General features: G+C 42.9%; 1 protein-coding gene across 5 annotated transcripts in view; it reads right to left on the minus strand.

The window, feature by feature from the left end:
- SVIL (supervillin) overlaps positions 1–21499 on the minus strand; it is a 217876-nt gene that overhangs the window by 149916 nt on the left and 46461 nt on the right. For 3 of the 5 annotated variants that reach the window (XM_032270273.1, XM_032270274.1, XM_032270275.1), the window contains exon 2: positions 20185–20283. The gene's annotated coding sequence lies outside the window, so the exon portion shown is untranslated. Of the gene's footprint in view, positions 1–8445; positions 8623–14854; positions 15567–20184; positions 20284–21499 lie in introns of those variants that run through there. The other 2 variants (XM_032270276.1, XM_032270277.1) reach the window with 2 other exon arrangements.

A 21499-nucleotide genomic window follows, 5' to 3' on the forward strand; every position in this document is an offset into this window, starting at 1 on the left:
AAAAATAAATTAGCTATGGATATAGTGGCATGCACCTGTAGTCCTAGCTACTTGGGAGGCTGAGGCCAGGGATTTGAGGCTGCAATGAGCTATGATCACACCACTGCACTCCAGACTGGACAACAGAGTAAGATCCTGTCTCTTAAAAAAAAAAAAAAAAAAAAAAGAGACCATTTTAAGGGTGCTAACCATTGGCCTATTTTATTTAACAAGAAAGAAGACTTTGTGATCCTAGACTTGTAATATTTTTACACAATAAGACAATATCTATAGAACAGTGAATATTGCTCCAAATACTGGATTTTTCACTAAGAAAACATTGGCAGTTTCCACTACGAAGAACATATTAGATTTGATGGTGACAACCTCTCAATCAAGAGATACTTATATTTCTTCTTTTTTTTCTCTGAGACAGAGTCTCCCTCTTTGAGACAGAGTTGCCCAGGCTGGAGGGCAGTGGCGTAATTCTGGTTCCTGTAACCTTTGCCTCCTGGATTCTTGGAATTACAGGTGTGCACCACCATACCCAGCTAATTCTTGTATTTTAGTAGATGCTGGGTTTCACCATATTGGCCAGGCTGGTCTTGAACTCCTAACCTCAAGTCATCTGCCCTCCTTGGCCTCCCAAAGTGCTGAGATCACAGGCATGAGCCACCATGCCTCAGCTGAGAGATGCCTATATTTCATATGGATTTCTTCCTCTAAAATCAGACTCGGTTTCATAAGCAGGACTCTTCTCCTGCACTGTATGTTTTCAGTGTTTGATGGGCACAAGTCCCATGCTCAACAAAGAGATGTGGAAAGACTGACAGGGAGGCAGTGGGCAGAGCAGCAGCTCGTTCTCCTGGTCAGGGCTGCTGGCAGTCAGCACATCAGCAACTGCAAGAAGATGCTCACAGTCAAAATAGCAACTGATGCCAAGGGCACATCAAGGAGAGGGAGCTAAAATAAGCACCGCAATCCTCCCTGGTGAGATCCAGAAACTCCACCACCCTGCTGTCCTTGGGGATATCTTCCTACGGGACACATTCCCCGCTAGATGGGCTTTATGCTGCTGTTGGGTGACCTTCCCACGTGTTCCATAACAGCACAGTTTTTAAAAGGAAGCGTCAGGTCCTCATACATTTTTTAGTACACACTGCAAAACCCTGGGAGATGTTCTGCTTCCAGGATATGGGTATTAACCAAAATCACAGGTGGGAAAATTAAGTTCTTGGGCAGAATCCTCAACTTTAAAAATCTCTCATATACTTTTTCAAAATGCATATTCATCATTTTTTTCAAATGTATTTTTTATGGCTCCTACCACTTGCTTAATAGCAACCACAAAATGAATAAATAAGTAGCAAATATCGAAGAAAGCCTTGGCTTGGTGTTTGATAGATACATGCGTGTATGAATACGATTTTATACTGTCTGTAGCAGGAGACCTTCTCGGGCTGCCTGGATTCATCCTCAGAGACCTCTCTCTCTCCTGAATTCATGCCGAATGCCTGATCCTGATTATAAATAACAATTACAGCTAATTCTCAGCCATCCAGGTTTGGATTAGCCACAGGAATAATGATAGTAATAGTAATAATAAAAGTAATCATTATTGTTATTTGAACATTTGTAAAAAAGTGAATAAATAAAATGCCAAATCAACAAAACCATCTATCCATTAGAGAAGAGTCAGTTTTGTATTTGGTAATTATATATATGCACGCATACATATATGGATGCACACGTTTGAAAATATATAAAATGATAAAACACATAATGAGCTAAGTTGTAATACAGAAAAACAGTGCAACATTTCAACATTTCAGTGTGCCTCAAAGAACATTATGATTTCCTCCAACTGTTCTCAAACTTGAATAAGTTTTCAAATCACATAGTTACATGAGTCTATTTTCACAGAAAGGTCCAGGAGACACTATTCATGCAGCCCATCACAATAAAAAGAGAACTAAGAAAGAGGCAAGGGCTCATGCTTGCAATCCCAGCACTTTAGAAGGCTGGGGTGGGAGAATTGCTTGAGGCCAGTAGTTCAAGACCAGCCTGGGCAACCTATTAAGACCCCGTCTCTATAAAATCATTAAAAAAAATTTTTTTTTTAAGTAAGCCAGTAGTGCCAGCTACTCAGGAGGCTGAGATGGGGGGGTCACTTGAGCCCAGGAGTTGGAGGCTGCAGTGAGCTGTGATTGCCATCACTGCACTCCAGCCTAGGTGACAGAGCAAGATCTTAACTCAAAAAAAAAAAAAAAAAAAGAGGCAAACGGTGGTCTCCCCAGTGGCTCACAGTAAAGTCAAAGCAGTCACGGTGTCTTAAGCTATGATGATCCCTCTCTGGACTCCCGAATCCCACACAGTTGTTGCAATCCATGCAGTTCAGCATCTGGTAAAGACAAATATTTTCTATTGCTCTCTACAGACTTCATATATATACATTTTCATGAAAATAAATTATTATGCTAGGCCTTGCTCTTTTTTGTCTAGGTGGACAAGAAATACCAAACTTAAAAACCTACTGCCACACAAACGAGGTTTGATAAGACAGATATACACTAAGGACTCCAGTTCACTCTTCCTGTCTCTGCCTATCAAGCCCCATAATGGGGGAAAGTGGGATGGGTCTGATTGATCCTGGATGACCTTCGCTTCCTTTGTCACGGTTTAAAAGACACCTTCTGGATGCATGTTACTGAGGGATGCTCCTTCCTTAGCTTCCCAAGAGTAGCTAGCCCTACAGGTACACGTCATCATGCCTGGCTAATTTTTTTATTTTTTATAGAGATGGGGGTCTCACTATGTTGCCCAGGCTGGTCTCAAACTCCTGGCCTCAAGTAATCCTCCTGCCTCAGCCTGTCAAAGTGCTGGGATTACAGGCATGAGCTACACTGTGTACCTGGCCTACTCTTAACCATTATGCTCTGATGTCCCTTTAAAAAACAACACAAAAGTTTTCAGAGAGATAAAAAGGCTTTCACCAGATTTCACAACACCCTTCATGTATCTCCAAGATAAATCTATATGCCTTTTCATAACCAAAGAGATTTGCATCTGACTTCTCTGCCTGGGACAGAAAGGATCTTTGCCACAGCAAAAGTCCCAACATAGGTTTATATCCCACACCTTAGGATACCTTCTTGCCTGAAAAGATATGATAGGAATCTCTCCCTGAATCTTAAGACAGGAGTCCATGCCTCATACAGACAACCCATGAGCCTGGTACACTGACGTCAAGGTCTCACTAAGGATGGGTATTACCCTTGAGCTCAGTTTTACTTAGTTTGCTACACCCAAGTGAAACTGATGTGCACTTAGCATGTCCTGAGTACAAGACACTGTGTTATGTGCAGAGAAGGAAAAAAGAAACTCAGGCAATGGTGAAGCTGGAAGGACTTTTAAGTGAAAGTGATTTAAAGTTCTAAGTAGCAAGGATTGAAAGACAAAATTGAAGGAAAGAAAGGGAAAAGTCATATTCCGAGGCTTCTCTCCAAGGAGGAAAATCACACTGTGCATGACATGGTTTGGCTGTGTACCCAACCAAATCTCATCTTGAATTGTAGCTCCCACATGTTTGGAAGGGACCCAGTGGGAGATCACGGAATCATGGAGGAAGTTTCCCTGATACTGTTCTTGTGGTGGTGAATAAGTCTGACGAGATCTGATGGTTTTGTAAGGGGAAACCCTTTTGGCTTGATTCTCATTCTCTCTTTTTGCTGGACGCCATGTAAGACATCCCTTTGCTATTCCTTTATCTTCTGCCTGATCCTGAGGCCTCCCCAGCCATGTGGAACTGTGAGTCCATTAAACTTCTTTCCTTTATAAAGGACCCAGTCTTGGGTATGTCTTTCTGAGCAGCATGAGAAAAGACTAATACAGGGCGTTAGTGCTTGAAGGTTCTGAAGGAGCTAGAAGCTCTCATATTTTGCTGGCTGGAATGCAAAACAGTGGCACAGGTACTTCGGGAAACAGCCTAGCAGGTGTTTGTTTGTTTTAAATAAAGTTTAAACTTATCATATGAACCAGCAACTCCACACCCTACGTATTGAAAGAGTGAAAACATGTTTCCATAAAAATCTGTTCATAAATGGAACCAGAGTTTTATTCATAATCACTAAAAAACGGAAACTATCCCAAAGTCGTTTGGTGAGTGACTAAGCAAACTCTACAGCCGTACAATGGAACACGACTCAGCAACACAGAGGACCTGCTGCTGACACACAACATTAAGTGCATCACGTTAAATGAGAGATGCCAGACTCAAAAGGCGGCATCCTGTGTGACCCCATTTGTATAACATTCTGGAAAAGGAAAACAATAGGCATAGAAAACAGCAATCTTTGCCAGAGTTTGGGGGCTGAGTGTGGGGACTGATGACACAGGGGCAACAAGGAACTTTTTTTGTTTTTTGAGACGGAGTCTTGCTCTGTTGCCCAGGCTGGAGTGCAGCGGCGCAATCTCGGCTCACTGCAACCTCCACCTCCCAGGTTCAAGCAATTCTTCTGCCTCAGCCTCCTGAGTAGCTGGCACTATAGGCATGCACCACCATGTGCGGCTAATTTTTGCATTTTTTTTTAGTAGAGACAGGGTTTCACCATGTTGGTCAGGCTGGTCTCGTACTCCTGACCTAGTGATTTGCCCACCTCAGCCTTCCAAAGTGCTGGGATTACAGGCTTAAGCCACCACACCCGGCCAACATGGAACTTTTTTAGGATGATGGATATTTACATCTTGTTTATGGTGGTGGTTACGCAACTGTATGGACTTATCAAAACATACCTGGGCCAGGTGCAGTGGCTCACACCTGTAATCCCATTTCACTTTGGGAGGCCAAGAGGGAAGGATTATTTGAGGTCAGGAGTTCAAGATAAGCCTGGGAAACATAGCAAGACCCTATCTCCACAAAAAATAAACAGTAAGCCAGATGTGGTGGTGCAGTGTGCGCTTGCTGTCTTAGCTACTCAGGAGGCTGAGGCGGGAGGACTGCTTGAACCCAGGAGTTTGAGGATGCTTGTGCATGGGTGATGAAGCAAGACTATCTCTCAAAAAAAAAAAAAAAAGAAAAAAGAAAAAAGAAAAACAATAAGCTGTACACTACAAAGAGTCAATTTTACTATATATGAGTTATATGCCAATAAATCTGACTTTCTAAAAGCAGCTCAGAGAAATGATGCCAATAAAATTATCTCATAGAATAGGTATATTGTTATCTTCTACAAGGTTCTACAAACCATGTAACTTCTTTTACTAAATCCCAGCTCCAATTTCTTCTCACTTCGTTTTTACAGGAAAACTATTAGTTGCTTAATTTTAGAGACTGAAGCTCTCTTAGTCATATAAAATTTCTTAGAGTAACCTCTGAGTGTTTAGATAATAATGGGAACTCTCTAGTATTAAAAATAGAGGAGTACTGTACTCTAGCCTGGGCACCAGAGTGAGACACTGTCTCAAAAAATATACAGAGGAATATGAAATACGAATGAAATTTCTGCTCATGCCAAGTATGCACCTGCTCATCGTTGAGGAAAGAAGGCAGAAAGGATCCAGTAGCTGTCTGTCTGCACAGATGGGGCCTATAAAACTGTGAACTCACCGACAACCTCAGGTACTGTGATCCTAATGTGAACTACATTGAAAGTAAACCAAGGTTACTGCCAAAATCTTCAGGCAAGAAGTAAAATCTAAGACAATTTTTTTTTTGAGACCAAGTCTCACTCTGTTGCCCCGGCTGGAGTGCAGTGGCGCCATCTCAGCTCACTGCAACCTCCACCTTCCAGATTCAAGCAATTCACCTGTCTCAGCCTTCCAAGTAGCTACAACTACAGGCATGTGCCACTACACCTGGCTAATTTTTGTATTTTTAGTAGACATGAAGTTTCACCATGTCGGCCAGGCTGATCTTGAACTCCTAACCTCTGGTGATCCACCCACCTCGGCCACCCTAAGTGCTGAAATTACAGGTATGAGCCACTGTACCCAGCCAAATCTAAGATAAATCTTGACTATTAAATAGTAAACCTTTAGTGCGGCAGAAAGATATTTTCAAATCACTATACTATTGAGAAACATAACTGCACTATGATTCAGACTACACACCCAGATCAAAAATAATGTGAAGGATTCCAGTTTCTTTTAGAGTCAGTACTCCTGGTTGCCCATGTGGCTGGGTACTGTTTTAGGCACCATAGATACAATGATAAACCAATGTCCCTGTCTCTATGGAGCTCACATTCTCTTGGGAGTAACTGACAAATACATAAATGAATGAACAAGTACATGTACTGATGCCTTAGAGACTGAATGTCAGCCGATAAGAGCAGGGAAGGACAAGTAAGCTGATAAGAGGGTGGGGGATTCTGTTTTAGATAAAGTGGTTGCTGTCTCTGAGGAGCTGCCATTTAAGCAGAGCCCAAGAAGAATTGGGGAAGAAGGCTGGGGCGCATCTGCAGGGACAGTTTCACTAGAGGAAAGAACAAGCGCCAACTCCCAACTCTTGAGATGGGAGTATGACTGGTGTGTGCAAGAAGCTTGCAAAGCGGCCAGTGTGGCTGGCGTGCAGCGAGCGAAAGGAAGAGAGTCCAGGAAGCCAGCAGGAAGTGCTGGTCAGTGATGGCTAAGTGCTGGCGACACAAGCTCTGGTCCAGGACTTTGGAGTTTATTCTTAGAGTTTCTAGAAGCCCAAGTTGAATAAAAGCAAGAGAGTGACATGATCTCAATTAAAAGACTCACTGTAGTTGCTCTGAGGAAAACAGACTTTGAAGAATGGGTGGACAGGGAGGTGGAAAAGGAGAAGCATGGAGCTCTTAGGAGGCCACTGCAACCATCCTGACAGAGAGGATGGCCCTGGGCTGGGAGGTGACAGTGCAGGCAATGAGCAGTGGCCAGACTGAGCCACTGAGTGAACGAAGGTGCCACTGATGGAGATGGATATCGAGACATTGGGATGAAGCAGGTTAGTTCCACATTCGATAGCAGCCATCTGAGTTGCTGGTAGTTGTATTGGTATTGCCATCTGGGAGTGAATTATGTGATTTAAGATAAAGAAAAGTTGCCAGCTGTGGCGACAATGCCTAGAATCTCAGCACTTTGGGAGGCCAAGATGAGAGGATCACTTTAGCCCAAGAGTTCAAGACCAACCTAGGCAACTCAGGGAGACTTTGTCTGTAGAAAAAATTTAAAAATTAGCTGAGCATGGTGGTGTGCACCTGTAGTACCAGACACCTGGGAGATTGAGCAGGAAGAATCACTTGAGCCCAGAAGGTCGAGGTTGCAGTGAGCTGTGGTTACACCACTGCACTCCAGCCTGGGATGTACCCCATCTTAGAAAAAAAAAAGACAAAGAGGTTAATTTGACCATAATAGTTTTAAACCTTAAGACTTTCAAAGTTTTACAATGGGAATACTTGACTCAGCACCAGTTCCGATATTAATTTATTTATCTTGCAATAGTATCTCCATGAACTAGGCCACTGACTACATACAGCTAAGAAATGGATTTCTGTGAGAAGCGATATATTCCATTAGAGAAGTTTCCAGGAAACAAAGATTTCCAGTGATGCTAACAAAAGCTTCACAGCTTTGTAAAATAGATCAACAATGCTTTGAAAAGCCCCTTTATTTAACCCTTGCTAAAACAAAAGCCTGTCAGCAAGGTTGCAAAATGTGGGTATTCTCTGTCACATTTCCACGATACAAAGGCTTAGTCTTATGGGAAAGAGAAGTCAAATTACAAGAATGTTTCATTGGTTTACATGTTAAAGTGTTTTGTGTAAACATCGTTTGTTTGACATAATCCATATCAGAGCATTTATCGGCTTTACAGATTATTTTCTTCAGCTGCCCTAAGATTTATAGGTTGAGGAAACTTTCTCTGAGTTTTATGAAGCTGAATTTCACCTAGAAAGAGGCCAGAAACAACAAGAGAATAAGCAACGGGATCGAAATTGATCCCTACAAGTTAGAGTGAACTGCAGTGGCAGGAAAGCCAACAAGGCTCAGTCAAAATCCCATATTATGGGATTTTGTACATGTCCCAAAATCACATCTGTTTCATCCAAGACAAGAATCATGCCCAGGATTCAAAATGGAAGGGAAAGTTCAAATTGTTTTGATTGGAGTAACTGTGGCCGGCTAACATGTGCTTTTTCCAGTAGTCCATCAACTCCTCTATTTTCCATCTTTTCCTCCCTCTTTCTTCCCATCCAGCCCTAAGAGCAATAGCAGAGTCTGATGAGGGACCAGATCAAAATCCACTTTAGAACACCAGGCACGGAGACCCCAGAGACTGCAGGCACTGACTTCATTTTTCATCTATTTCCTCTGTTGGAGAGAAAAATGTTTCAATCTAGCCGGAACCGTCCAAACCTTGAACCCATCTTAAAAAACTTCATCTGCTTTTCATTTTTGAGAAGTTTTACTCAAAAGAAATGAACCTCCCAAAGTAACCTTACTTACCCACCCTTCCATTATCATCAGCCAAGAGAAAAATCTCCTTTTAGTCACATAGTGCCGGGATAGGTGCCTTCAATCACTTCCCAATTGTTTCCTTTCAATAACATTTTTGAAGTTCTTTATCGGTTTTCCCAGATGATCTCCTACCACACACTACCTCTCTTAGGATATGCCTTGGAAAGATCCAGTCTTAAAAGAAAATTCCCTGTTTTGCTCTAAAGTATTCCTTACTCAAATCTCTGAACTTGGTGACTTTTCCCACAGTATCAACTATTAAAGACAGATTTTTCTGGCTTATTGTTTTAAGATGTCAAAGATGCATTTCGCTTTTCCAAACTGAAGCTGGGACTTCCGTTCATATATCCCCTTCCTGGCTACACTAACCAGCTGTTTCTGCCTCTTTCCAGAAGACAGCAGGATCAAGGCTGTACACTCTAGGCTTCTCCTGGGTCCTCCATTCAGACATTTACCTTATTTCTTTCCAATGGCTCCAGACATATCATCTCTATTCCTATTCTTTTTTAATCTCCAAGTTAAAATATACACATGGCCACACAATGTCAGACCCTCTGCCAAGGCTGAATTAGTGTGGTTTTCTCTTTGGACTCCTCTCTAATGACCTAAAGATGTATTATATCTGGATTCTCAGAGGTCTGTAAAATATTAATCTCAATGATGTAAAATGCTAGAAAATTGGGTCAGTCTGAATCTCTATTAATCCAGCCTGCAATCATTTCTCTGTGAGGTTCTATAATACTTTCTGAAACTGTCACTGACCAGAAATCCCAGTAGTCACTGACCCACTTAAGAAGCTAATAAAACCTATAGGCTCCCTCTCCAGAAATATCCCCAAACAAAATGGTACCTGTAATTGCTCTTCTAGACCAAAGGTCAGCAAACTGTAACCTGTGGGCCAGATCACTGCCAATTTTTGCCAATAAAGTTTTATTTGAACATAGCTATGCTCATTCATTTCTGTATTATCTATGGCTGTTCCAGTGGCAGTGTTGAATAATTATAGCAGAGACTATGTGGCCCACAAAACCTGAAACATTTATGTTAGGAATAGATGCTTTGTGCCGCAAAAGAAAAATTAGGACTGAGACAAAGGATTTTTCAGCAACGCTATTTTTACTTCCTGGGCTACAGAAAGGGTACTGTCACTAGCCCTCTTGCCACAAGAGTACCATGAGCAAAGGAAAACTGACATATTTATTCTTTACGCATTTGGGGTTGTCCTTACTGTTGTGCCTGATCTCCATTGGCTGGAGCCAGACCTCACAATCAAAACCAAAACCTGATTGGATAATAACTTAAAACTTTTCTAAACAAGTAAAAGCAATGTCCAGCACAGATATCTTGGTTAAAGTACAAGGGCGCAAAATGTACTACGTGCCTGTAAGCATGGCATGTCTAACAGCTACAGAGGATAGGGCTTAACAAAGTTATTAGCACACTTATTCTTTAACAGGAAAGGAAACTTTAAAGAGGAACTTTTTTACTTCCCATATTTATTATATGGCCCTTTACAGAAAAAGTTTGTCAATCTATCTTCTAGAGTGTTAAAATCAATGACTTCTAAGACAATAACCAGAAATGGCATCCTGGATCACTTAAGTATAGGAGGTTGAGGCTGCAGTGAGCCGTAATCACGCCGCTGTGCTCCAGTCTGTGTGACAGAGCAAGACCCTGTCTCTAAAAAAGAAAAATAGAAATGCCACTCTGGGTGGCTTTGCAAAGTTACTTACCTAAACACAATTTTTCTTAGGGTAAAAATTAAATAATAAAATTAGGCACATAAGTGCCCAGCATGGTGCCTGGTATTCAGTAGGCAATTAATATATGTCCATTTCTTCCATTTGCTATGCTCCTCCTTGTGCTTCAGTACCAGGTTCTCTGCTGCAGTTTCCCTGCACAGTGGGAAGTCCCTTCCTCTTGGCACCCTAAATTGTTTTAGCACTGCTATTCCATGTTCTCTTCAGCTACTTGCTTCTCTTTCTTCACATCTAGAGTGCGGCTTCCTCTGGAAAAAGTACCATATCTTATTTATTTATTTTTGTTTCTCTAGAACCTGGCACACAGCAGGATCTTAGCAAAGGGGTTGTTTTGTTTTGTTTTTGAGACAGAGTCTCACTCTATTGCCCAGGCTGGAGCACAGTGTCTCTACCTCAGCTCACTGCAACCTCTGCCTCCTGGGTTCAAGCGCACGTGCGTGCGTGCGTGTGTGTGTGTGTGTGTGTGTGTGTGTGTGTGATATAAACTTTGAGAGCAAAGACTAACTTGTTAACACAAATACTTGGTTATCCCCAATGCAGAGAGCTTACAAAGCAGTCTTTGACCACGATGATAAAGTAAAACATGTTTCTGGAACTATACACAGAAGTGTGTAGAGATTTCCTCTTGTCAAAGGTAAGTAGAAAATAAACCACAAGGATTTGGCTGCCTCCAATGGCACAAGAGAGGTCATTCTGGGTCCTGAGTTATCACCTTAAGGGGTCGGAGCAGCTGGCAGTTGGAAGGCTGAGTTGGATGCTGGGTTGGAGGAATTAGAGCCAGCTCTTTCTGCTTTTGACAACAGCCTTGACCACACAGAGGGCTACATTTAGGTTGGCATTTGCCTAGCATGTAATGCCCATTTGGCCGTATGGAGCAGATTTTCCAACTCTCTTTACCTACTGGCACATGGCTGTGACCCTTGGGTCTTGGAAACATCTGTTGAGATTTAGCCTTGGTAACAAGAGAGCTCTTCCCAGGTCATCAGAACCCATCAGCCTCCTAGACTAGGGACATTTCTAAATAAAGAATGACAAAGTAACTGGATCAACTGCATGTTTAATCATTGCTATTCAATGTGATCATTTCTCAATTTCAAAGTTAAAAAATGTGAACTTAAGGAATGAGAAATAATGCCAGGGACTGAATAGTATTGAATCTCCCTCCATGTGACTGTCCCAGATGTCCTATTCTATAAAATTCTCTGCCTTCCCTTTTTGCCTTCAGCTCAGCTGACATCCTTGCTGGGAACTCAGATGCCACAAAGATGCATTTGCTTTCCACCCCCAAGTAATACTTCCAAGCATGCAATGTGAACAATACTGGAAGTCTTCCATTTCTCCTTCTCCTTTGTCTTGTCATGTACTGGCAATATCCCCAAGTCAAAGAAAAAATTGTGCCAGGAGAACCAAGCATGGCCTACCCAAATGCTGCCAGTGCTACTCAGAGTAACACCTGGGTCAGAATGACAGGGCCTCACTCTTGCCTAGGCTGGAGTGCAGTGGCACGATCATAACTCACTGCAGCCTGAAACTCCTGGGCTCCATGGATCCTCCTGTCTCAGCTTCCTAAGTAGCTGGGACTATAGGTATGCAGCATTATGCTCAGGTAATTTTTATTTTATTTTTTTGTAGAAATAGGTCTCACTAGGTTGCCCAGGCTGCTCTCAACCCCTGGGTTCAAGTGATCCTCCAGCCTCAGCCTCCTAAAGTGCTAGGATTACAGGCATGAGCCACTGTGACCAGATAGGATACATTTTCATTGGCCACTTACTGTCAGATTCCCAATTCCACAAGCAAAGGGGGAAAAGGATGGCCCTTTCCATCCAAGTGCTATGTAAACTACGTCAGAAGCTTATTTGTGTGTGATGCTCCCCCTTCGGTGATCACATCTTAATGTTCTACCTTCAACTCGGAGAAACTGCAATGTTCAAGCAGGAAGCCACACCAGCAATGATCCTGCCTACCTGCCCTCAGTCTAAGGCGAGAAACATTTGTCTAAAATGGGCAAATAGCACTAGAAAGTCATTTGTCTTCCTTTTAGAAGTGAAGCCAGGGTCTACCTTATTTGAAAGCCAGAGGCTGTAGCACAGCAGTCCCTAACCTTTTGGCATGAGGAACTGGTTTTACGGAAGATTATTTTTCCATGGGCCAGGGGTGGTGGGGGATGGTTTCAGGATGACTGAAGTGCATTACATTTATTGTGCACTTTATTTCTATTATTATGTCATTGTAATATATAAGAAATAATTCTACAACTCACCATCATATAGAATCAGTGGGAGCCCTGAGCTTGTTTTCCTGCAACTAGACAGTCCCATCTAGGGGTGATATGAGACAGTGACAGATCATCAGGCATTAGATTGTCATAAGGAGCATGCAACCCAGATGCCTCGCATGTGCAATCACAATAGGGTTCATGCTCCTATGAGAATTTAAAGCTGCTGCTGATCTGACAGGAGGCGGAGCTCAGAGGGAAATGCAAGCCATGGGGAGCAACTATAAATACAGACGAAGCTTCACTGGATCCCCTGCCCCTCACCTCCTGCTGTGCAGCCCAGTTCCAAACAGGCCACAAACCAGTACTGATCCATGGCCCAGGGGTTGGGGACCCCTGCTCTAGAATCTTGCTAGAGCCCTCCATCTGTGAATGGCAGGTGTACATTGGATTTAGCCAAGAGGCTGTTCCTTGGGGGAATTCTGTTCAGTATGATGCGGGAAACTAGCCTGAGTAAGGAGAATCAACAAAGTTTTGTCCAAAATGAAATAAGTGAGCAGCATAGAAGCCGGAAGGTGTGTGTGGGATGTTAAAGCTCCTGCGCCTTTCTTGCCCATAACTTCTGTAGCTCTATTCTCACACTGCAGGATGAGCGTACCCTGAGTTGACCTGAGCTGAATGTATGACCATCTCCCAGCATTGGTTTTCTTGTAGCAGCCCGTGTATAAAATTAAAAACACCTGGGTGGCCGGGCACGGTGCCTCACGCCTGTAATCCCAGCACTTTGGGAGGCTGGGGTGGGCGAATCACCTGAGGTCAGGAGTTCAAGACCAGCCTGGCCAATATGGCAAAACCCCATCTCTACTAAAACTAGCCAGGTGTGGTGGCACACACCTATAATCCCAGCTACTTGGGTGGGTGAGGCAGGAGAATGACTTGAACCTGAAAGGCAGAGGGTGCAGGGGGCAGAGATCACGCCACTGCACTCCAGCTTGGGCAACAGAGTGAGACACTGTCTCAAAAAAAACAAAAAACAAACAAACAAAAAAAAAAAACAACACGTGGGTTTATTGCTGCTCGTAGGCAACTAGGGAACTAACTTGCTCCATTAACTTTTACTAAATTCTCAATTATCATAGTAAATACAAACGACACATACTTGTGAGAGGAGAAGATGCCACAGTTTAAAAAACAGCGACAACTTCCTTCTACATGCAAGTCTCCCCTGCATCAGATGGGACTTCTTCATTACATATGTTACTAGAAAAGCTAAATCCTAAAACCAAAAGCATTGAGTACAGATTGGAAAGTCTGAACATGATTAGAAAGCCAGCTACTTTTCTCTTTGTTTTTATTTTTTCTTGAGATGGGTCCCACTCTGTTGCCCAGGCTGGAGTGCAGTGGCGCCGATCACAGCTCACTGCAGCCTCGACTGTCCAGGCTCTAGAGATTCTCCCACCTCAGCCTCCTGAGTAGCTGGGACCCTGGGCACACACCACCATGCCACGCCAAGCCAGCCACTTACTAGATACCTTTCTGTTGGGTGGCACTGCTAGACGTCAGGGATCCAGTCCCACCTTTACAGAAGTTCATTCACAGAAGCCCAAACTTCACCATTACACAGAATATCCATGTCACAAACTTGTACATGTATCACCTGAATCTAAAATTTTTTTAAAAAAAGAAGTCCAGTAAGGAGGGACGAGAAGGCAGCAGCAAGGATGCCACACAGAATGAGAGCCTAAGGAACAGCTGGTGTTGGAGAGAGGGGCTCCAGCCACCCCAGCACAAAGCATGACTTGCAAAGGCACGGTGACTTCTTTTTTCTTTTCTTTTCTTTTTTTTTTTTTTGAGACGAAGTCTCACTCTGTCCAGGCTGGAGTGCAGTGGCTGGATCTTGGCTCACTGTAACCTCCACCTCCCAGGTTCAAGTGATTTTCCTGCCTCAGGCTGCTGAGTAGCTGGGATTACAGGTGCCTGCCACCACGCCCGGCTAAATTTTGTATTTTTAGTAGAGACAGGGTTTCACCATGTTGGCCAGGCTGGTCTCGAATTCCTGACCTCAGGTGATCCGCCCACCTCGGCCTCCCAAAGTGTTGGGCTTACAGGCGTGAGCCACCGCGCCTGGCCAGCACGATGATTTCTAAAGATGGAATGGGGTATGTGTGCGTGCGTGTGTGTGCGTCCATGTGCATGTGCGTGTGTGTGTGCGTGTGTGTGTAGAGAGAGGCAGAGAGAAGGAGGAGGAGGAAGAGGAGGAGGAGGAGATAAGAAGCATAAGTTCACGGTTTCATTAAATTAACATCCTCTTGACTGTCTCAAAAGTATCAGCTCACAAGACGGCAACTTGAAGTCCTTGTACCTAAAATTTCCTCTCTAGGCAAAGAAGTTTAGCACAGAAGTTGTGGGAAAGCATGCCTACCTCTTTCCTTATGATCACGTTGGAAAAGAAGCCAAAAAGTAAAACATTCCCTCCGGGCAGCTACTCAAAGATGGTATCAAGTTCGGCTGGATGCTCCCACCAGTCAGACTTCCTCCTTGCTGCAAACCACACTAGACACACTGCAATAAGGCCCACTGGCTCTGCGCTTCCTTGTCTCACTTGTTTATTTCAACAAATGCATGGCTCCTTACACAGGCTTGGAAGGGAGACCAAAGGGCCACCTTAACCCTGATCAGGAACAGACCTTCTGCCTCCATGTGACTCACCACACACTTCCTCTCAGACCTGTCTTGAAGGAAGGCTCCGTTGTGACACCCAGTACACACCCATCCTGTCTCCCCTCCCTCGGCCCATCAGAGAGTTTCCTGGGAGGGGCTGGTGATCTGAGCTAGTAAAAGGTTCTAGTGTGGACACTCAGGCTTTGCACCTCTTCCAAATCTCATTTGTATGCATCTTGGAAAGAGACTTCTACACCTTAAGCAGCAGGTTGGCAGATCTTAACCTCTAGTCATCAACACAGCTCGAATACCACGCCCCCTCCTCAGCCCTTTCAAGAGAGGAGCCCATGTGTAGGTATCTCAGCCACAGTCCCATAGCCAGGGGAGGGGGCAGCTACTGTGTCAGTCCAGAGATGAATTCACAGACGAAGGGACTCGTTCTGTCCCCAAGAAGCTTTCAGTCTAGCCAGAGAGACACATTTGTTATCTCATTAAATAAATGTTTATTGAGCACCTACTAAGTTCCAGACACTGCTCTAGGTTCCCGGCATACAATAGCAACCAAAACAGTAAGAAATCCTTTCCCTCCTGGAGCTTATTGTCTAGTGATCAGTGAGGAGCTAACCTTTACACATGTAAGTAATAAAAGGAACCAAACCAATGAAACATGCAAAGGACAAAATGATGTTGCATTAGAAGGAAGAAGGAGAAACACTTCCTGGAATTAGACAGGCTTGGTGAAGAAAGAGGAGTATAAAGATTGTGTTACAATTCAGATATGCCTTTCTAGGTTCAAGTGTATGTTAGCTCCAGGAATGGTTATAGAACATTCAGATATTCTCGAAAAACACTGTGCTTCACCTCATGTTTGATGACTATTCACGGGAAGAATTGGCCAAGGGAGGCAGAAATGAAGGGCTCAAAGGTAGCAGAGTAGGTGAGTCCAAAGGTGGTGCTAAGATTCTAAGTCAGGTGTTGATAAAAAGAGTCAGACTCTGAAACATTGGAAGAGATTTATTCTGAGTCAAATGAGTGACCAACAGCCCATGACAAAGCCTCAGGGGATCCTGAGACTATGTGCCTAAGCTGATTGGGCTACAACTTGGCTTTACAGATTTTAGAAAAACATAAGGCATCAATCAGTACCTGTAAGATGTACATTGGTTTGGTTTGGAAAGGTAGGACAACTGGAAGGTGGGAGTGGGGGTGAGGGCTTCCAGGTCATCGATGGAATCAAAGATTTTCTTATTGGAAATTGGCTGAAAGAGTTGAATGATTTGAACAGTTGAATGATTCTGAAGACTTAGAATCAATAGGAAGGAATGTCTGGTTAAGATAAGGAGTTGTGGAGACCAGGGTTTTGGTATGCAGATCAGAAAACTGATGGTACATGTTTCTTATTAGACTTAAAGAGTCTGTTCTGTCAGTCTTAAGGTCTGTGTTGATCTTAATGCTGGTCAGCTGGGTCTGAATTCTAAAAAGGAGGAGGGTATCATGAGGCATGTCTGATCCCCCTTCCCATCATGGCCTGACCTAGTTATTCAGGTTAATTTTGGAATGCCCATGGCCAAGAGGAGGGGTTCATTCAGATGGCTGCGGGGAGGGGTTCATTCAGATGGCTGCGGGGAGGGGTTCATTCAGATGGCTGCGGGGAGGGGTTCATTCAGATGGCTGCGGGGCTTAGAATCTTATTTTTGGTTCACACAGGCTTATTATCATCAACTTATAGCAATCTTCTCCCCCCCAACCTAGCAACACACACACTTGCTTCGCACATAACTTTGATCATTTCTTCTCCCTCAGGTAGATTTTCATTGTCATTTACCCTGATTCACCTGCACTAAGAGGTTCCCTGGGATGCAAACACAGCCTGTGCCAGGCCCTCACTCTCCATACACTCTGGGCTCCACAGTGCCCCAGAGAACCCCTCTGCATTGCATTTCATCACCAAAGCACAAAATCACAAAATCATCCTCACTCTGAATAGCCCCTCTAACCTCACGAGGAATATGGGCACGCTGGTCAGGAAATATGCTTGAGAATAAGCATTTCATGAAAGTCACCCCAAAGCATGACCAAAGCATCAGAAATCACAAGTGCAATAATTGAGTTGAACATCTTTGCATAATTTTTTTAAGGCATGAAAACAGAAAGCCAAAAAAAAAAAAACAAAACAAAAAAACCCAAAAAAAAAAAAACCGTGCTTCCTTTGGGCCATCAGTAGAGAAACAGAAGAATTCCTTTTGGTTAAAACAGACCTAGGAAGATGTAGTTTGACCAACCCCAGTTCAGGAGGCTCTTCTGCAGCAACATCCTTGTCAGACAAACACACAGGTTGTAAAGCATGAACCAAAAAGTACCTGAGACAGGTCTCAAACAATTTAGAAGTTTATTTTGCCAGGGTTATGGATCATGACCTGTGACACAGTCTCAAGAGGTCCTGAGAACATGTGTCCAAGGTGGCTGGGTTACAGCTTGGTTTTATATACTTTACAGAGACATAAGACATCAATCAACACATGTGAGGTATACATTGGTTTGATCCAGAAAGGAGGGACCACTAGAGGGTGGGGGCTGACAGGTCATAAGTGGATTCAAAGGTTTTCTCTCTGGAAATTGGTTGAAAGAGTTAAGTTATTATCTAAAGACCTGGAATAAATAGAAAGGAGTGTTTGGGTTAAGATGGGGGTTGTGGAGATCAAGGTTCTTATTATATAGATGAAGTCTCTTAGGTGGCTGTCTCTAAAGGCAATAGATGGCAAATGTTTCCTATTCAGACCCTTAAAAGGTGTTAGACTCTCAGTCAATCTCTTCAGTATCAGGAAAAGACCTGAAAAGGGAAAGGGATTCTCTATAGAATGTAAATTATCTGAAAAAAAACAAAACAAAACAAAACAAAAAACAAAACAAAACAAAAAAACAGCTTTACAAGGCCGTTTCAAAATATAGCAAAGAAATAGGCTGAGCGTGATGGCTCACGCCTATAATCCCAGCACTTTGGGAGGCCAAGGTGGGTGGATCACCAGGTCAGGAGTTGGAGACCAGCCTGGCCAATATGGTGAAACCCTGTCTCTACTAAAAATTAAAAATATCAGCCAGGCATGGTGGCAGGCGCCTGTAATCCCAGCTACTTGGGAAGTTGAGACAGGAGAATCATTTCAACCTGGGAGGCTGAGGTTATAGTGAGCTATCTCACCACTGCACTCCAGCCTGGGTGACAGAGCAAGACTCCATCTCAAAAAAAAAAAAAAAAAAAAGAGAAAGAAAGAAATATATTTGGGGGTAAAATACTGTGATTTCTTTTCAGTGCCTGTTACCTGCCATATGATGCTATACTAGAGTCAGGTTGGAATTTGGTATTTTATTGCTACAAAGAGCCTTGTTCTGTCAGTCTTAGGATCTCTATTTTATTTTTTTTAACTTTTATTTTAGGTTCAGGGGTATTACATGTGCGGGTTTATTATGTAGGGAAACTGTGTCGCAGGGGTTTGGTGCACAGATAATCTCATCATCCAGGTCGTAAGCATTGGTCCCAATAGGTATTTTTTCTGATCTCTCTCCTCCAGCTTCCACTCTCGAGTAGGTCCCAGTATGTGTTGTTCCCTCCTAGCACCCAGGTATTCTCATTGTTTAGCTTCCACTTATACGTGACAACATGCAGTGTTTGGTTTCTGTTCCTGTGTTAGTTTGCTAAGGATAATGGCCTCCAGCTCTATCCATGTTGCTGCAAAGGACGTGATCCTGTTCTTTCTTATGTCTGTGTCGTATTTGTGTAGTATTCCATAGTGTATATGCACCACATTTTCTTTATCCACTCTACTGCCACTGATAGGCATGTAGGTTGATTCCATGTCTTGCTACTGTGAATGGTGCTGTGATGAACATACGTGTACATGTGCCTTTATGGCAGAACAATTTATATACTTTTGGGGACACAGCCAGTAATGGAATTGCTGGGTCAAATGGTAATTCTGTTTAAAGTTCTTTAAGGAATTGCCACACTGCTTTCCACAATGAACTAATTTACACCCCCACCAACAGTGTATAAGCATTCCCTTTCCTCCACAACCTCACAAGCATCTATTAGTTTCTGACTTTTTAATAATAGCCATTCTGTGAGATGGCAGCTCATTGTGGTTTCGATTTGCATTTCTCTAATGATTAGTGATGCTGAGCATTTTTGTACATGCCTGTTGGCCACGTGTATATCTTCTTTCGAAAAGCGAATGCTGGTCAGTTGTGTGCCTGAACTCCAAAGGGAGGAGAGTATAATGAGGCATATCTGACCCTGGACTGATTTCTTCTTTACTCCCTTTTTTCTCTTCAAACATTCACCTTACCATCATGATCTGAACTAATTTTTCAGGTTTTGCTGGGTTCCGTGGCCGAGAGGAAGTTCCATTCAGTCACTTGGCTTAGAATTTTAGTTTTGGTTTACAATCAAATATCTCCATCAATGGAGAGCTTCCTCCAGGCCAGGAAACCCATTCATTAGTCAGTTGGATGCTCAAAAAATCCTCCTTATGCTGAATTCAAATCTGTTTCTTTGCATCCTCCACCTGTTGGCCCTAGGACCAATTTGCCTCACAAAGTAGATCAATATGAATTTAAATATGGTTTATTTTTAACTATAAATCCAATCACTAAGCAGAGCAACTTGAAGTAGAAAGGAAAAATAAACTGATACTTTCAGAATGAACAAGCAAGGAACCTGTGATTAAAATGAGTCCCTACACTTTAGCAGTCTTCCTGTAACCTTTATCTTGGAAATTCTTTCATATTCCCTATAAATGTGAGGGTGTCACACAGAGCAAGCTGGGAATCAGGCCCAGGAATGTGGTCCAAGAAAAGGAGCCAACTGCTTTGACAGCAACACCTTAATCTCAGGAACACCTACCTGGAAAAGCTTATTTTTAAGAAGAACATTTTAAGTTTTATTTAAAAAAAAAATCCATCTCACACAATGAAATGAGAATGGTATCAGTTGTTATTAAAAGAGAAAATGTCTAAAACTCTGTTTCTTTCTTTGCTGCTACTGCAGCTGAACTCCGCATAGTGCTGCAAATATATTCTGAAACCATCAATGATTACCTTTTATTCCGCCAGTCAAAACTCAATGCGAATCCACCATCTCTTCATCAGCTTCTCCTTCGTTTTTAGAAAGCAACCAATCTCCAATATAGCCAGAATCTGGGGGAGAAAAAGTTTTAAAAATCACAGGATGTAACTTCCAAAACCAAGAAATATATACATAAATGAAATGGAATGAATTGGTCTACATTTAATTTCTGGAAATACCAAACTGCCTCCTACTTTATCAATATTCCTCACTTCCATTTGACCTAGCACAGTAGGATTTGAAACTGACACGCAATTTCTAGAATCTTCTAGATTTTTCCTACTTGGTAATTTAAATCATGACTAAAATTGTTTTGACTGAATCTGCTTTAACCAGGCTTTGCCATTACTTATCACAAACAACCAAGTGTAAAGGAAAATAAAAAAAAATCTCAGGACCCCCAAACTCCTTATGCAAAAAAAAAAGATGAAGCCTGGAGGCTGAGTCATGTAACCCTTCTTTCAAATGAAGAGCTGTTACTAGCATCATCCAGATCCCCACGAAAAGGTAGAAGGCCTCAGGCATCCAGGAAGGACTGCCCCCACGGGTAAGTAAACTTTTTGCTGCCCTCCCATAAACAAGGACATGCCAACTGTAACTTTATGTCTACAATCTAAGTTTAGCTCTTAAAACTCAAGTCTATTCCATTCCACACTGACAATGTCAATTACAAGCTTATCTTCCCTGGTACAGAACAAAGACAAGACAAGATCAATCATTCGTGCACCTACCCAGAGATTATGCATAATTGATTCTTCCTTTACTCCCGTTTTTGTCTTCGAACATTCACCTTACCTTATGCAAAATGCAGATTTACTGGGCACTAAATAAAGTTTCACAAGAATGTAAAATGTGGCCAGGTGAGGGGCTTCATGCCTGTAATCTCAGCACTTGGGAGGCTGAGGCAGGTAGATCATCTGAGGTCAGCAGTTTGAGACATGCCTGGCCAACATGGGAAAACCCCCATTTCTACTAAAAATACAAAAATTAGGCCGGGCGCGGTGGCTCAAGCCTGTAATCCCAGCACTTTGGGAGGCCGAGGCGGGTGGATCACGAGGTCAAGAGATCGAGACCTTCCTGGTCAACGGTGAAACCCTGTCTCTACTAAAAATACAAAACATTAGCTGGGCATGGTGGTGCGTGCCTGTAATCCCAGCTACTCAGGAGGCTGAGGCAGGAGAATTGCCTGAACCCAGGAGGCGGAGGTTGCGGTGAGCTGAGATCGCACCATTGCACTCCAGCCTGGGTAACAAGAGCGAAACTCCATCTCAAAAAAAAAAAAAAAAA

The sequence above is a fragment of the Sapajus apella genome, unplaced genomic scaffold, assembly GCF_009761245.1.
Source record: "Sapajus apella isolate SASKATOON/1434 unplaced genomic scaffold, GSC_monkey_1.0 scaffold207, whole genome shotgun sequence".
NCBI classification, from domain to species: Eukaryota; Metazoa; Chordata; class Mammalia; order Primates; family Cebidae; genus Sapajus; species Sapajus apella.